We start from the raw sequence: 15,075 nt of genomic DNA on the forward strand, positions 1-15,075 counted from the left end.
TCTCTGGATCACAGAGAGAGAAAAAGTGCATTTCAAGCATCTTATATTCTGCTAAGACATCAATTTTAAGTGAAGGCTGAGTTAGAATCTAGTGGTGCTCACAAATATTTTCAGTTCTCTGCCTTTCAGGAGCTCAAGGGGGTTGGCATTGCTCTGCCCATTTGCAGTTAGGCATGTGACACTGGCCAAAAAAAAATGAGTGTGCCATTTCTTAGCAGAAGCATTTAATAGTGGTATGGAACTTTCCAACACTCTCTCTTACTGCTGTGATCTGGGAAGCTTGTCCTGATACAGAGGGGCAACACTCAGCTTTCACATGGCAGACAACTTTCAAGGTAAGTTGCCTAGGACAAGCAGCAAACTTGGCATGCACAAAAAGGAGATTTTTTTAAAGCCTTTGAGATTGAGATTGTATCATTCCTGTGTAATAAACTAGTCTATTCCTCTAGTGCAAAGGCAGAGAGAAATGTAATCTCCATGGGGGCAAGACCTTGACTATTCTCTGCTGCAGCCTGTCTGCTCAGGAGTAGCATGAACTACTAACAAATATGTTTCTGTTGTGGTGCTGGTTGTTGGGGTTGTTATTGAAAGAAATTTTCAAGCATTAAAGAAGTCAAAGAGTCCACATCCATGCCTCTAGCTGAGGAAATCACTTGAGAGGCACACTAACCAAATGAAAATTAAATTAAAACAAAAGTCTCAAGATAGGGAAGATAACAATTACAAGAAAAAGTGGTAGGCAATAAATTTTATAGCATTTTATGGTTAAATCTAAAAGAATGATGAATGCTTGACTGGGAATTGTAATATGAGTTAACTAAGGACGATTGAAACAGAAGAGGCATATTATTAAAATATATGGGATAATAGAATGAAAGTTCTGAATTTACTCAGCAAAACCCTGGAGGTGGGGGTTGGAGGAGATTCCACAAGGGAGTAGGAAAATGAAGAAGTAAAAACATCTAAAGATTTCATCACTGTAGAGAGCACATGGCCAAGTAAAACAATGAGGAGAGGAAAGAATTAGGAAGAGTTACTGAATTTTTATATAGCAATAGAGAAGTATTTGACTGTGAATATGGTTAACAGTTACTACAATTAAGATGCCTATTATTTGATCACTTCTTCAACAAACAGTTATTGATCATCTATTATATGTCAGATATTTTTCTAGGTGTTGGGATTATGTCAGTGAATGCATCAGTAAATAACACAGACAAGGTTCCTACTGTCATTCTCAAGATCAGGTGGAGGCAGTGGACATAGAAAATGGAGGCCAGTTTGAGATTCTTTCAAAGACAAAGCTAACGGAACTTGCCAATGGATTAGATGTCCCAGGTGAAAAGAAGGGAAGAATTAAAACTGATCAAAATGTTTGGCTTGAGCACTTGAGTAGAAGACTTGAGGACAAAAGACTGGGGGCGAGGGGACAGGTAGGTAGCAAACAAAGCAACGTTTAGGCAAGTTCAGTTTGAGATGCTTATTAGACATCCAAAGATGCTTCTTACACATGTCTAAATTCGGACTTGAATATGTGAGCTCAGTGAGAATTCAGGGATAGAGGAGAACATTCATCAGAGAAGCCATCTACAGCCAAAGGAGTAGTCAGACTACTGCATTTACATGCTGCATACATAAAGCACCTAGATTTTATATTGTCTGTATTAATGGTTTCACAGGTGTGTCTATATCTCCAAGATTCTTCAAATTGTACACTTAAATAATTGACATACAATAATTCCTTAATAACACTGCTAAAATAAAAAGGAAAGGAACAAATTCTTCTTTATTTATCTCCCTGGGGTGTTGTGTCCCTAGGAATAAATAATTATGTAAACACTTGAAGTAATAAAAATGGGCACAACATAAGACAAGTAGAATGTATTCTATTGCTGGGGGCTTTTTGTTCTCTCTATAAATAGCCATTGTCTTATTTGGGAATAGATAGTAGGAGCTGAAAGATACATGAAAGAAAAATGTGAATTTTTTTCTAGAAAAAATGACAAAGCAGATGATAAGGGGACTATAGTACGGTTGTCCAGAGAAGCAGAACCAACATTGTGTGTGTGTGTGTGTGTTTTATTAAAAGAAGTTGGCTCACACAATTATGGAAGCTGACAAGCCCCCAGATCTGCAGTTGGCAAGCTGGAGACCCAGGAGAGCAAAAAGTATAGATACTGTCCAAGAGCAGACTCCAGACCCAGGAAGAGCTGATGTTTCGGTCCCAGTCCAAAGACCAGAAAAAAGCAAGGTCCCAGCTCAAAGGCAGTCAGCGGAAGTTCCCTCTTAGTCAGCCTTTCTTTCTTTAAAAAAAAAAAAGATTTTATTTATTTATTTTTATAGGGGAAGGGCAGGAGAAAGAAAAGGAGAGAGAATTGAACCAGTGACCCCTTGCTTCACAAGCCTGCACTCAGTCCACTGAGCCACACCAGCCATGGCCAGCCTTGTTCCATTTCATGCTTTTTGACTGGATAAGCTCCCTCATTGGGAAGGCAATCTGCTTTACTAAATTCACCAGTTCAAATGTTCATCTCTTCCAAAATACTTGCACACAGAATAATGTTTGACTGAATATCTGGGCATCCTGTGGCCCCATAAAGTTGACACATAAAATTAACCATCACAGGATTAATTACTGACTGTGCTGTTGTTTACAGCAGACCTCTATTATCCCCTTGTTATAGATGGAACCCAAAGGGACAGAGAATGATGTCACTTGCCCAAGAACACAGGGCTATCAAATGACAGCAGGGAACATGGGCAACTGCAATGCAATGTGACCTTTTTACTATTTTGTTTTATTACTTTTATTGAAGTGAAACTTATTGCAGTAAAGTGCAAAGTTTAAAGTACATAGTTCAGTAATTGTTAACTATCAACATGCATATACAGATATATGTATAAATGTGCATATGTGTATAACTACCTTCTGAATCAAGATAAAGACTATTTCCAGAATTATACAAGGCTCTCTAATGCCAAGGGTCATCATTATTCTGACCTCTTTCACCATGAAGTGGTTTTGCTGTTGTTCACCTTCATTTAATTGGGATTCTATAGTGGGTACTCTTTCACACCTAGCTTTCCTCATTACATTCATTCATATTGGTGTGCCATAGTTAGTTCTTTTCATTACTGTACCATATTCTATTGCATGAATACAAGACACACTGCAGGTTTGTTCTCTGGGAAGCCTACTCTGAGACAGGATTAGCAAGCAGTATAGTTCTTATGAAGAGCCCTTGGGATGACAGCTATGGAAGCAGGAGAGAGAACAGGGAGAAGTCCAGAGCTCAGTGCCAACCCAAGGACTGCCTTGACCAACCCCACAGAGCGCTATAAAGCTACAATGTCCTGTTGTAGCCATGCTGTGTGGATGTGGGCTGCCCCATGAAGGGCATCCAAGGCAACTCTGGAAGGGGCAGATGGCCTGAAGATTGTCTGCCAGCAGCATTCCCAAAAGCTGAGGCTACAAATCCCATCTTGAAGGGGGATCTGGGCAGCATATGACCATATTCACTGTACTTCAATGCATTCACCTACTGATGGACATTTGGGTGGATTCCAGTTTGCATTATCGTGAATAATGCTGCTATGAACATTCTTACAGATATCTTTTGATGAGCATAACCTCTTGTTTCTATTAGACACAAAACCAGGAACAGAATGGCTGGATCAATCATAGAGTATATATCAAATTATACTCCTACAAACGTTGCTATGAGTTTCAGTTGTTTCAACTCCTAACATTAAAGTCTCTTTAATTTTAGCCATCCTTGTGGGTGGGTATTTAGTGGTATTTCATTATGGTTTTGATTTGCATTCCCTTGACTGACTAAACACATAGCCATCAAATATCTGCCTAAGCTTTCCTGTCTGATCATGATGGAGCCAGTTTTGAACACAAGGTTAAGTTGATTCTAAATATACTGTTTCTCCTCATTCATCATGCCACCTCCCTCTGCACCAGGCAGTGTCTATACCCAAAGACTGAACTAGTCATTGACCTTGAACCAACCATACCTTCCCACTAGGTGTATGGTATATACTAGTGTCCTTCTGAGGCAGACACTGCTGGCTATCCACCCAACAGCCAGGCTCTGCTCTTTACTTGCCCTCATATACTGTCTGATCAGGTATCTGGCCATTATTTGCTAAGTGGAGAAGGCAGTGAAAAGCAGAAGTATACTACTGGGGCTGCTAAGTCTCATTTTGGGGTCTTTGATAATGTCATCCAACAGTTGAACTACTAACCCCAGAACCTCCCAGTGTAGAACAAAAACACCCAAAAAATGTGGGATGACAAATTTTATTATCATTTATGCCATCTGAGTTAGGTCTTCTGCTTTTTGTGCCAAAAGCATTCTAACTCCCTCTTTTCCACACTTCAGCTAAATAAATTGGAACTTAACTTCCTGGCTTCTTACAATGGAGTCTGATGGAAAAAGCAGAGGCCTCATCCTTATAATGTGGTTAATAACACAGGTTATTTTAATTCTTATGTAGAGTGACTCTGAGAGGTAGGTATTAGTGTTAATTCCATCTCGTAGATAAGGAAACTACAGAATTAAATCTCTACACACTGACGATGCGAACCTCTCAAAGAGCTCTTGCAATGACACCCTTTGTTTCGCAGAAGAAACTGAAGATCCAGAGACAGGAAGTGTTTTGCTTGCGGTCACACAACCAGTCAATAGAACAGCTGAAATCTGATGGACTGCAGTTGCCACTCTTTTCTCTAGATCTCTGCATCATACAGTTCTCCCCTTAGAAGAAATTTAGCATAAAGCATTAAAATAGGCACTTTGGAAAGTCAGAGTACACAGTCACTCCTGGTTTTTACTGCCTTATAAACAGTCCTCTGCTTCAGAGGATGCAAATCTGAATGTCTCCTGCAGACCTCACAGAGGACACACATTCTGACACTAAGAAGAAAATGAAAGCAACTCCATGTCCACCAGTCATACAGTTAGCTCCTTTGCACAGATGTGTGGTTTTCCTTGAAGCTGGAAACTCCCCGAAACCCAGACCTGCTGGGCAGAGAAAGGGATCGAGCCGAGCTTGGGTCCTATCCCCTCATCTAGTATGAGGCTGAGGAGACCGACCCCTTCCAAGGCTGCACATTTCACCAGCCCAGATTTCACCAGAGAACTGCGAGGTCTTTCTCCTGCCCTCAAGACTCTGATTCTCCTCATATTCCCTCCTTTTTTTCTGAGATCCTGCTTGCCTCTCTTCTCTGGAACTGCCAACATCCTCTCTTCCCTCTGTACAGCTCCAACTGTAACCAAACAAGCAAACAAACAAACAAAAAATGGAGGTTTGGCTGCCTTTCACCCCAAAAGCCAAATTTGTGAGGCAGATGTTGGTGCAAAAGGAAAGAAAGAGGTTTTATTTAGGAGCCATGCCATCTGAGAGAATGGCAGACTCCTATTTCAAAGCCCATCTCCTCACCATGAACAAGACAAAAGCCAGTGTCCAGAGTTCCCACTCTAATTTAAAGTAGAGTCCTTTGGAGCCCACAGGCTGCTGTTAAGCAGTCATAGCCTCGACCCAGGTAGCATAGCTTGTTCCCGGATTTTGTTCATTTCAGGCTCCCTCCTGGAGCCTGCATGTGGAGCCCACATGGCCACGGCGATGTGGCTGCTAGGGCCACAAGGTCACATGCTCCTGGGAGAGAGAGAGCGCATGAACCCACTGGTGAGTACATCGCCAGGTTGGCCAGAGAGAGCTTTCTTTGTTCCCCTGGGCTTACATTAGTTTGGGTGTGGGATAAACAAGGCCCTTTCTGCTTTCAGTGGGTCTACCTCCCAACCAATCCCTTCTTTCCCCAGGCTAAACTGACAGGCCTCTTTGGTCAGCATCACCCCTGTACCATTTTGACTTCTATAGCACATGTGCCTGCCTCCCCCCAGTCCCACCCCCAAGCTGGTACTGGAAGTGAGGGTAGGGCTTTTCTCCTTAACCAATTATCTTGCTAGCTTTTGAGATGTTCAGTGTAAGAAACTCCCCCTGCCACTGTCTTGGCCAATGGACGGAGACTCCCTGGTGCTCTGGACAGACTGTCTACGGTTAACACAATCATTCTACCCATTGTACCATCTTCCATCTCCTCAGCACACTCTTACTTGCTGTCCCTAACATTAAGTCTTTGGCCCTTTTGTTATATGAGTCTTACTGTGGGAATTGAATGTGAGAAGGTAACTGAAGGTAGTCTGACACTCGTAAGAAAAGAATGGATAGGGGCTACCCAAATTAAGGTAAACAAGAGGGTAGGGTCCACACCATGCAGAAATTCACAGGTCTTGTTAAAGAATTTGGACTTAAAAGCAAATCGAAATTATTGAGTGATGTTTAAGCAAGAAGCAACACAAGATCGGGTCTGTGTTTTAGAAAAATCACTCTGTGGTTGGGGGGAAGGTTGGGGAGGGGAAGAAAGGGGCAAGATTAGAGAAAAAGGGGCAATCATCCAGGCTGCTTTGTCAGGTAAGGAGCTCCCTGTCACTGGTACATGCAAGTAGAAATAGAGAAGCTGCAGGGAAGATGGATACACAGCTGGACTAGCTCACACCTGAGGTCCCTTCCAGCTCTGAGACACCCAGATTCACCTGGAAAAAAACTTACCTGCCCCCGTCCAACCTCTACTCCCTCAAGTAAATTCACAGGCTGTGAAACCAGGAAGTGCCATGGACTAAGGTGTGTCTCGACTGAGTCCAAGCTTGTGCAGGTTTCTGTCTCCATGGCGCGCCTGAGGTCCCCCGGCCAGTGCCCCCCAGTGGGGACAAGAGGTGGTTCCATTTTGTTGTGCAACAGCTCATAAATCCAGGAATTACAAACAAAGGGGATTCTGTTACAGGTAAATACCATTTGAAATACAATCTCTGTAAGGGCTTTATGTTTGTCATGAATTTTATAAATTGTTGCAATAATTAACAGGGCATAAAACAGGCTTCCGACCCTATCCGGGAAGGCCTGCCTGAATGCTCCATTGTCAGAGGTGCCACTCAGGCTCTCGGAGTGGCGGTGCCCTGGGTGATGCTGGGTGTGGGATGAGGGTGGGGCACGCTACCCTGGGAAAAACACCTCTATTCATGGGCAGTAGTTTAATGGGCTCATTTTAAGTGGGCTAGAGAATGACATCGAGATTTACCTCCTGGGCCTTCCCTCAATAAATTAGAATGGGGCCTGGGGCCTGGGAGACAATTAGGACCTTCCTCTGCAATTCAGTCAGAAGCTGGGCAGTGAGCACGTTTTTCACCCTTGCTGTGAATGCATGTGTTTGGGGAATTTTCCCACTTTTTTTCCCACTTGTTTTCTTTCTCCCTGGGAAAACCATCAAACGCCTTACGGAAAATAAAGACCCCAATTCATGAACACAGTTTTGATTTCGTTCTGGAAAATAGAACCTTCCTGAAGTCTCAAATAACCCAGAGGGTTGATTCAGAGCCCTCCCACTCCTGCCACCCTGGAGGATGCTGTCTCCTTCCCCAGAGCTTGCGGGATGTCAGGAGACAGTCAATAGCACAGTGTCCTTGGTACTCGCTCCTCAAGCACTTCAAAATTAAAAAATATTTCAGACAGACCAAGAGTGTAACTGGTATAAATAATATTTATGAAACCACTTCTTAGCTGAAAATGCAAAACACTGTAGATCACACTGACGTTCCCTGGCCCCCTCCTGTTTTCCAATGACACGTCCTGTGGGATTTTGGCAGGGAAGTGACATGGGCAGATGAGGTTTGGGGGAGCTACTCTGATGACTGTATGTTCTGGAGAAACCCAGGCCGAACACAGAGAGACCAGATTGGAAGTGTGTTCAATGGCCCAGACCAAAGGCAATAGCAGTACAGGTCCTGCTCTTATCCCTGAATACTGAGCCTGAACAATCAATAGACAAACAAAATTTATAATAATGGCAACTCATACTGGTATCTCACCCTCAATTTACCGGTATTTTTCAAACTTACCTAGTGACCAAATCCTCTCCATAAGTCTCTTTTCTTTAATTCTTATCTTTAATTTTCAATTACAGTTGACATTCAATATTATGTTGGAGATAAGAATCAATATCATGATCATGTTTCTTATCTCCAGGCAAAATAGGAGTTCATAATTATAATTATGTAATAGGAACATTACATATTTGAGGCTATCTGATTAAGTCTCTTCATTTTACAGGTACGGAAACTGAGACTTGCAGAGAAACAAAAACGCCTGGCCAAGGTTCACGGAGTGAGTCAGGAGACCCACATGCATGTGTAGCACAACCGTGTCCTCCCAGTTCTGGGCCAGCTCTTATTCAGAGAGCCTTTGATATGCCAGGCTCCTGGATGGGCACTGGGATACCATAGGCAGTAAGACACAGTCCTCACCCTAGAGAGCTCACACCATAGCCCAGGGGTTACAGGGGCTTAGCAGTCTACCCCTCTGTGAAGCCACATCATAGAAGAAAGTGGGGAGAGGTAGAGCCCATGGAGAACGAGAGAGCCTGTGCCCAATGGAAAAGCATTCATGTTCTGTTTCTATACTCTATGTGGACCACACACAGCACATTGGGAAGTAAAAGTTGACCATTTGGCCATTGAGACACCAACTGTGAGTGCCTGGTCTGCCTAAAGAAACAGACAAGTAAAAGAATATGTCCATCATTCTGCACTGCTCAGAGTAATTCAGAGGTCAGGGACATGGTGACTGTGCTATACAGCCATCTTAGAAGCATGAGGCCCTACATAGTTTTAAAACTTTCATGGGATGTTAGACACTGGCCACAGGGCTCACACTCCACCTGGGATCAATTATTGAATGGTCACCTTCCAAACATGAATCTAGAGTCATAAATGTCATAAATGTCCCCACCCCTGATCCAGTCATTGCACTTCTGGGAATCAGTTCTAAAGAAATAATCCTCAGTCTTGGAAAAGATCACAAGAAGTTCACTGAGCCATGATCTGTAGTGGAGGACTAGATAAATAATAATAATAAGCATTTGTTAAACACATTATTTAGGTTATATGTCAGGCACTATGCTAAAGTACTTATAAATGCTATCTGAATCTTTTATTTCACTGTCAACCCTATTTAAACATGTTATTGTCCTTGTTTTACAGTTGAGGAGACTGAGGCTGAGGGAGGATAATTAGCTAGTCCAAGGTTGTAAAGCTAGTGAATGATGGAGATATAAGACCCATCCCAGGACCAAATGGCAGAACAGCTAAACAACTGCATTCAATATAATCTTATCTAATTTTTTAAAATTAAGTTTAAAAAGTCTACCTATAGTATTCACGGGAGATAAAAAATGTTGTGTAAAATATGTATGTTTGTGAGGACAACTATGGTTGTGTGTATCTAAACACACACACACACACACACTCCAAAAAGAATACGCACCAAAACACTACCAGTGGTTTCCATGAGACAATAAGATTAGATGACTGTTTTACTTTGTGTGTCATTTTTTCAAACACTTTAGAATCAGCATGGTAAATTATTTTGATAGTAGGAAAAGTATGTTTACCATATTGATTAATAAACAACTATTCTAATGTGTCTACCCTCCTCATATTAATCATCTGTGGACTCCTCTGACAGAAAACACCCACCCATGAGCAAAGCAAAGTGAACATTTTCCAAGCCTTTGCTGAAAATTGCTCAATCTTAAATAAGGAACAGCAACAAATGGACAAAGAACAGCTATGTACTTACCTATCACTCTTTCTGATCGCTTTGCTTTCCCTGTCTCAACCTCAGGCTCTCCCAAAACCAGAGGAAGAGATCCAGAATCTCATGGAGTCTTGGATTTGGTAGAAAGCCAGGAAGTTGTCTGGTCCATGCCCCATGGAGAAGAGAAAGCCCAGTCAAGGCCCTACTGAGCACTCCCCAGGTGTGGCACATGCTGCTGTGGGGAGCCAGTTCTCTCCATGGGCCTCTCGTGTTTCTGCATATCTCAGGAGGAGAGACATCAACTATCTTTTCAAGTATGTTTGTAGCACAGACAGCCTTGGCAGAAGCTCATAGTGTCATGGTGTCTCCCCCTTCCCCCACCCCCAGCAAAGGACTGGCTTGTTTGCAGCCCTGTACAATAAAGACAGTATCTCCTTCCAGGGCACAGGCCAGGCAGGCTTACATGCAGCCATTAGAAAAGATTCATTTCTCATGCTCAAGTTTCCTCAGCTGTGAAGTAGACCCACTGTATGTTCAGTGCCCATCAGGGACACTTTACACTTTACCTCCCCCCATGGGACTGGAGGGCCAAGAAGAAATCAATGCAAACATGCTGCTGACACTGCTGCTGTGCTGTAGGCAGTGGAGTTCCTCGCCTCCAGCCCAGCAGTCACCTGTCTTCTACCAGCATCCATGAAACCTTGCAGACCAACATGCTAGTTTGGAAGTAAAATCTCAGACTCCTCACAGTTGTTCACAACTAGTCTCTAACACAACCCATCCTGCGGTTTTACATGTGTTGGTGTTATAAATTCCTTCTTTTCATTTTTGTTGTTGTTTTGGGTGTTGTTAGAATAGATTTAAGTTCAGGCTCTTAGGGACTGATTTAAACTGTATGGTGACCACCACATGACCTGGTGTGTCTCACATTGTCATTTCATTTATGTCTATTTTTCCAGCATAGCTATTACTGACATTCCTTTTCATCCTCATAAGTGTCCTAGATTGCATAATAAATTATATGGTGCTCTAATTAAAGGGAGCTTGGATGGCCAGTTTAGCAACTAGAGGAGAAGCCCAGGGCCTGCAGACCCCACATCCCTGCAGCATCTTCCTGCCAAAACGATAGGGTACAAAGTATGGCTTCTGGCTCCACTGTAACTCTTAACAGCTTTGGCAAGCTATTTAACCTTTTAGTGCCTTGATTCTTTTGTCAGAAAAAAAAGGGGTAATAGTATCTACCTCATAAAGTTATTGTAAAAATCAAATCAGTTAATATATGTAAATATAAAATACTTAGAACAGTGCCTAGCTCCTAGTAAACACCAAGTGTTAACCATTGTTACCATGTTTGTTATCACCATCATCTTCATCTAACCACAAGCACCAATGACTTCTTTGGCCATTTGTCAGTATCCACAGATCCGTTTCAAGCATTCACAGAACCAGAAAGAGCCCGAAGTGGTCATTCATGCCATACTGGTGACTTGGAGCAAGACTACTCTATCCAATTCAGGATGGTGGCTCATTTGACTTTTCATGAGTCCCTGGGGGGCTTTCTACAGCAGTATCACAGAACTATGCAATGAATAATTATGAATAAATGAAGGCAGTCTCACTTCTATATATTTTTATCTGATTCTTGACTCCAAACTTTCACCATTTTATATGTAGGTGGTGGAGGAGTGGGTGTATATGCAGGCCTATGTTTATTAAAGACTCTACTCCATATCCAAGAGGAAAGGGGTGCTATTAATATTTACACTGGGGCAATAGGCACAAACAAAGACTGTGAAAGGAAAATCAAATCATACAGTCAACTGGGAATAACACACACAATGGAAGAGTGTGGGTTATATTAGGAACTAGTAGGCTCCCCAGTGTCAGAGTCTCTCAGTAAATTTTGTTGGGTTGCAGGTGGAAAGCAGGGGACCTCCTTCTTGTTGTAACATGCTGGTGCTTAGCCAAACAACCTAATAACAGGGGAGCAATTCAGTTACAAATCATGAACAAATCACGAAGGGCCTTGCTAAGGTCCCTTCCAACTGCAGTGGGTTGGCCAGGGGTTGGGGGAAATTTCTGAATCTGTGCATTCTATAAAAGGCACGACATTTTTATGGCCCTGGGGTACAATAAATGTTAACACACCAAAGGTGGCAATATAACAAGTATGCAAAATATCCTGAAGGGTCTTAAATCTCAGAATGGCATGGCTGGTGTTTGATTGTCCTCGAGTCCTGACAAGCATAATGAATTGTGCAATACTCTCTCCACCAGCCATCAGGGAGGAAGTGTTGAGCATGTCTAGTATGAAGTGTTCCTCTTTTGAAAATTCATTTGTTTCCCCGTGAAACCTGAGCTTCCTTGCCTGCTACAAGTGAGTGCCTATGCCCTTTGTGAAAACAATCGTGACTGATGTGACCATTTGTAAAATGAAGATTTGCGACTCAGCCCCCAGGGCCATGATTGGCAGTACCCAGCCAACTATGCAGAATATTTGTTCCTGTGATAATTGCTGGTCAGGCTGAGTACTGATATCTTGTGTACTTTTCACTTCAGGTTCCCCTGACCAGAGGGTTTTTCTTAATTGAGAAAGATAATAAGAATGTCAGTTATGACAGCTGTTAAAATCGTGTCTGCCATTTATTGTGCCCTCACTATGTAGGTATTTGTGTCAGTTAGGTCGTCTGGGAAGCAGTCACTGAGATGAGTTAGGAACACACTTGGTATGATAACATATATTCGTGCATGTTAAGAAGGGGGAGAAGGCAGATTTGAGCAGGGAAAGCTTCAGGTTGGGATAGGGCTTTGACCCCTGAGAAAGAAGAGCAGAGAAGAAACAAGACTGGCGGGAAATGACTCCAACAGCAATGCAGAACTGAGAACTGACCAGGCCAACACAAGGGGGAGTTCTCAGCAAAGATGACCCATTAGAGGAGTCCCACACTGCGCAGAAATGACCAGGCCATAATAGCCCCACATGCTCAGTCAGTGCCTGTCCAGGAAGAGTGTGGCCTCGGACCAAAGGCTGAGGCAGATCATGGAGGGGCTACATTGAGGGGCCTTCACCCCTCCATGGTGGCCACTGTATTATTCTACCTATTTTATCACTGACTGAAAAACTGACACCCAAAAAGAAAGTTGCCCAAGTATACACAGTCAGTAAGCCACAGGGCTGAGAATGAGTTCATACAAACACATATTCAAAGGCTTACCCTCTCGTAACCATGGAGAAAGACCATGAGGAGAAGGAAGGAGAAGGAAGTCCATGGGATGGACTCAACTTGTGTCGCTGGGGACAAAGGATGATGAATATCCCAGGAAGGTGGTGCTGACCTGTCACACAACCATCTGCTCCATGGAAGAGAGAGGAGTGGTGGCCTCCAGGCAGCACACCTCTGTCCAGTGTGGGAGTCTAATGCTTTGTCACTGTCTAGTGCTTTGGTACAGAGGACTCCTGACATACAGACCCTGTGACTTCATCAGAATCACACAGTGGAGAGTGAGTGGGACTCAGCCAGGCAGTTCTGAGAGCAATTCAAGCTGCCACCCGCCAGGGTCAACTACATGACCTCCCTCAGCTTCTGTTGTCTCACTCATTAACAAAACTTCCCACAGGGCTCTTTGTGTTCTGTTGCAGAGACACAGCCTCTGTCCTCTGAGTGAGTTTCATGCCAGTGCGATGGGTGCTCCAAGAATGGCGGGGTGTGTGCAGACATAGTGGCAGGGTAGCTCTTCTAATCCCCACAATGGGTGCGTATGTCACAGGCCTACATGGCCAGCAAACAGAGATACCCTTAAGTGTGCAGCTAGCAGGGTACACAGAAGAGCTCTGATTGAAGGAAGCTTCCTCCCCGTTCCATTTTTCTGAACATGACGCCTACACTGTGCCTTCTTTCACCTTGAACTTCTGAACACTCCTGTACCTGACTAGCTCCAGCCTTCCTTGTTTGGCTCCAACTCAACCCCTGGCCTGGTACCTTTTTTCAAGTCCCTCCTTCAGTACCCTAGACCTGCTTGAACAACTGAGAGCCTCATAGAGTTAACACTGTAAACCCTTTAGTGATGAGGCCAGGGCTCAGAATAAACCTTCTGCTGAAATGCAGCCTAAAGGTCCGCACTGCAAAAGTCCAGCCCTCATCCCATATGCTCAACTAAATGGAAAACACTTCAAGGCACTTCAGAGAAAAGTTTTTCTGGCTGAATTGAAATGGGTTGGATTCAGCATTTACTAGGCTCTGGTGTATGCAGTAATCAGAACCAAAATGTCTGCTCTTGAGCAGCTGTCCAGAAACTTATATTCACACTCAGGAGGGTAGAATCTAACCACCACCGACCAAGTCCTTTAGGAAGCGATGCAAACTGATGGAAAGAGTGTTGACTTGGAGTCACTTGAAGTTCAGTATCATCTCAGACACTTCCTTGTGGGCCTAGGACAAACTACTTAGTCTCTCTGAGCCTCAGTTTTCTCAGCTACATAATAAGAATAATAATGTTTTAGAGATTGAAGAGCTAATGTGTAGAAATCTCTCAGTCACTTTGAGTCACAGGATAATTCTAAGGTTTAGTGAAAAATAAGTATGAAATGTCTAATAAAATGCCTAGAGCATGGTAGGTGCAAAATAAATTATGCTTGCCTAAAAATAGGATTATCTACCATTTGCCAACAGTAGATTTATTTATAAATAAATAACTCCACAGAATTATTCCTCTTTTTATAAAACATCTACAAATCCATTGTCTTGTTTGACCCTTTCAACCCAATTAAGAAAAGACTCCATATTTCCACTTTACAGAGCAATAAACTGAGATGGCCATGAAGTGACTTGTTCAGGGACACACTGACCTACAACAAAGAAGCTAGCTTGTTTACCATATCTGTCCCACAAACCTGGCATCTTTCCCTGTGTTCCTCTGGCCCCAGTCTCCCATAGCTCCAAATTCCATGAGACCAGAAATCCTATTTCCTGTTGTATTTGGAAACTCTGAGAACTAGGTGGTTAAGGACAGGCCCCTGGTCATTACACAAACAAGAACAAGAGAAGGAACCCGATTTCTGTCATTGGGCCAGTCTTCCGGATGATCCTGTGAGGGGAGCTTGGCAGCATGTCTGATGGCTGGGCTGAATCTCACATGTGCCCTGAGAGGCAACCTCAGGGCTCAACCTGTTTTGCAGATAAGGACAATACAGTGCCAAGAAGGAAAAGGAATGCACCATGCTGACGTGCAAAGAACCCCGACAGGGCACCTGGAGCCCTGGGTTGAAGTGCTGGCCCAGGCACTGACTCACACTGAGACCATGCTACGTCTCTTTTCTCCTGAGGCCTCAGTTTCCTGCTTCATGCTTTTCCTACAGTTTACTCAGAAACCAACCACAAGGGCAAGCCCCTCACAATATACACAGAGCATGGGCTC

General features: G+C 43.3%; 1 long non-coding RNA gene across 1 annotated transcript; it reads left to right on the forward strand.

Moving 5' to 3' along the window:
* Positions 1–241: 241 nt before the first annotated feature.
* On the forward strand, positions 242–11,271 carry LOC123831274. Its single transcript, XR_006787881.1, has 3 exons — positions 242–335; positions 9,748–9,974; positions 11,074–11,271. It is a non-coding gene; the product is annotated as an uncharacterized LOC123831274 (long non-coding RNA).
* Positions 11,272–15,075: the final 3,804 nt, after the last annotated feature.

This window comes from Phyllostomus hastatus, unplaced genomic scaffold (assembly GCF_019186645.2).
Source record: "Phyllostomus hastatus isolate PE091 unplaced genomic scaffold, TTU_PhHast_1.1 phas_contig_147, whole genome shotgun sequence".
NCBI classification, from domain to species: domain Eukaryota; kingdom Metazoa; phylum Chordata; class Mammalia; order Chiroptera; family Phyllostomidae; genus Phyllostomus; species Phyllostomus hastatus.